The sequence below is a fragment of the Callorhinus ursinus genome, unplaced genomic scaffold (genome assembly GCF_003265705.2).
Source record: "Callorhinus ursinus isolate GAN/ISIS: 27379988/994484 unplaced genomic scaffold, GSC_fseal_2.0 scaffold1, whole genome shotgun sequence".
Lineage (NCBI taxonomy): Eukaryota > Metazoa > Chordata > Mammalia > Carnivora > Otariidae > Callorhinus > Callorhinus ursinus.
The window spans coordinates 117,993,133-117,996,415 of record NW_027397063.1 but is presented as its reverse complement, the minus strand read 5'-3'; positions in this window follow the sequence as shown (position 1 = coordinate 117,996,415).

The window sequence follows — 3,283 nt, the reverse complement described above, 5'->3', positions numbered from 1 at the left end:
CTCATGAGGAAGTGGCCTGAAGGCATTTGCTCCCCAGTTGGAAAAGGTTGATGGAATAGCTCAGGCCGTAGCACAGTCTGCCTCACAGATGTGAGAGAGGAAGCCACAAAAGACAAGAAGCCACAAATGAAAAGTTGCTCCCTATTTCCTGGCAAGCTCTTTGGCCAGCATGAGCTGCATTCCTTTGAGCTGAGCATGTGTGGAATTTTCAGCCTAGGTAGCAGAATGGAACTTGGAACAAATAGCTCAGCAAAAAAGAACCCAGGGACAATGGGCTGGGTCCAGCTGCCCTTTGCCAGCTCTTGAGCTCCCAGAATGTTGGCTCCGTGGGCCTTTTTGAGAGAGATAAATGATGTCCTTTGGATTGTACCATTTTAGAGGGCTCAGAGAGACATTTCCATGTTCAGACAGCACTAAGATCCTTAGAAGATGTGCTGAAATACCTGGGAATGGTCTGAGTTCCTTACCACTGTTCAACTTTCCACCTAGCAAGGAAAAGTTAAGGTCTGTTTTGCTTTAAAGATGGGGAAGGTCTAAACATTGGAAGGCAGAGGGGAAGAAACCATCAAGAAGGAGCTGGAGGCTGCTGCAAGGTGAGGGCAGCTGACGATGGGAGGATGATGGCAGGACTCATGGCCCTGTGTAACCCATCCAGAGGAGGGGCGATTGAAGAGGGACTGGTGGGAATGTATGCTGTCAGTTTCAAGGCAGAGGATTCAAATAGGAAGGGATCAGCTTTTTGGAGAAAAGAATAACTACAGACAATAACACAACCCCAAAGATACTGGTGTCTCTACTGGTCTGACCAGTACATATGATCAAGTTCTGGCAGCATGTCAGGAATCACACTGGAAAATGTAGTGGGGAATTTTGCGGTGTCAAACCTCAACTGCTATTCCTTCTCTACATTTTACCAAGTCCTTAATTCCTTCAAGACACTGATATAGGGCGCCTGGGTGGCTCAGTCGTTAAGCGTCTGCCTTCGGCTCAGGTCATGGTCTCAGGGTCCTGGGATCGAGTCCCACATCGGGCTCCTTGCTCTGCAGGAAGCCTGCTTCTCCCTCTCCCACTCCCCCTGCTTGTGTTCCTGCTCTCGCTGTCTCTCTCTCTGTCAAAAAAAAAAAAAAAAAAAAAAGACACTGATATAGTGATGGGGACCTAAGAAAGGGGCGGGGGGCGGGGGACTGAATTCCAGTTATTCATATCTGGAATTTCTTGATTATAAGGGAGTTGAAGGCAGGAATGACAAATTACTCAACCTAGAATACGGCACATAACCTTAAATATGGCTAAACAGGTGCTTCATAGATGAGGAAAGGACAAAAGTTAGAAAAGGAGGGAGGGAGGAAGGGAAAGAAAGGAAGAAAAAGAAATTTATCAGAGATGTTAAGGGAGGTGGGGTGGGGGCAGTACTTAACTTGGCCTGCACCACAGGAAGATAAGTGGTGTCACAGAAGGAAGTTACCTAGGGCCCATCCTGGGGGGCTGGGGGCAGGTTATGTCTGGGGAATTACAGCTAAGCTTACTGTTGCCCAAGGCTAGGTCCTTGATTTACTTTGTTGACAGATTCTGGACTTAGTTCTTCAATAGTAGCCGAGGTGGGGGGGGAGGGAAGACAACCTTAAATGGGAAAACTATAAAGGAAAAGACAAAGAAGTCACTCCTTTTACTGGCTGTACTGTGTCTACCCCATGAAACTACTAACATAGTCTGAGTCATTTCCTCAGTGGCTGCTCCCTCTGTCCTTAGAAGGAGGAAGTTGAAAGTCTAATACTTGACATTAGGCCACCGATTTCAAATGAAAGGATTCCTTTCATTCTCAAGGCCCCAAAAGTACTTAAATGGTAAAACCAGGTTTAACATGGGTATTTTATCCCTATCCCTGTGACACACCATTCTCCTCCTTTTACCAGATATAAAAGCTAAGGATAAATTGCAGCCATCATCTAGACTCAAGTCAGGGTAGGGAGCACTATTTAAACGTATTAAAAAGTCACGCATCCAAAGTGCTGGGCAGCTAACAGGTCCTCTTTCCCCACATATCTTACCAGAGAGAATACCCCCATTTTACATAATCAGAAGCTCGAGGATCAGATTTTTTTTAGCCTGACCTTGGCAGACATCTAGCAGAGGGTGGAGTTCAGACAAAATTAATCCCCTCCTATCTACCTACTGGCTTATTAAAGATCTTTTCGTAAACAAGACCAAATCTTCAAGCCCACTGCTCCTCTCACTTTCCTAGTACCCATCCCACAAAATGAAAATTAAAAGTTGCCAGACCAGAGGGGGTGAAAGTACAGAGTGGAGCGGAGGAGGAGTAACCATCTTTAAGATAGCTAGCTTAACACAGACGCTTTCCGTCTCGCTAAAGTTCAAGCCACAAGGCCACAGTTCGCTCTGGGCGAGCGGACACGCGTGCACCCTACGCATGCGCTCAGAAGGGACCCACCCCCACCACCCCCCTCTTTCCGCGGACCTCTTCAGCCAAGTCACCAATTAGCCCTCTAAATGCCCGCCCTCAAGGCTAAACCCTTGGCCAATCGGGAGGCAGGAGCCTCAGGCCCATCACTTATTTAGCATACACCCTCCTCTCCCCGTCCCAAGGCCCCGCCCCGTCTGAGGCCGGGATTGTCGCCTAAGCGCTTCGTTCTGGCACCTGATTGGCTCCTTTGCCAGCTCCGCCTCCGTCTCCTCCCGCCGCCCTCCCCTTTGCGCTCCCACAGCGGCGGGCGGAGCTAAGTACGCAGGCGCGGGCGCTGCCTCTCTCTTCTGGTGGCCCGCCCTCCCTCCCCCTCTCCCTCCCCTCCCCACCCCCTCTCCCTTCCTCTCCGGGCCTGCGCGCGCGTGTCTTCGTTCTGCACGCGCCGCCGCTAGGCAAGCACTGTCGACGGAGCCTCTGGCCCGCGCGTTCCTTTTCCCCTCCGGCTGCGGAGCGGGCGGGATTCCGCTCCGCGAGCGCGGCAGCAGCGGCAGCCCCGGCGGCCTCGAGCGGCGGCAGAGGCTCGCGATCCCCCAGGCGGACCGTACCACAGCCCGCCAGCACGCGGGGGGAGCCGCCCGCCCCGCCGCACACGCCTCGGTGACCCCGCGGGGCTGAGGCGTCGCCGCGCCCGGGAGCGTGAGCGCAAAGCCGGTCTCGACCCCGAGCTCGGAACCCCGCGGGCCGCGCCCGCCGCCGGCCCCACCCATCCGGGTCGAGGAGGCTGCGGCCATGGCCGAGACGGAGGAGCGGAGCCTAGACAACTTCTTCGCCAAGAGAGACAAGAAGAAGAAGAAGGAGCGG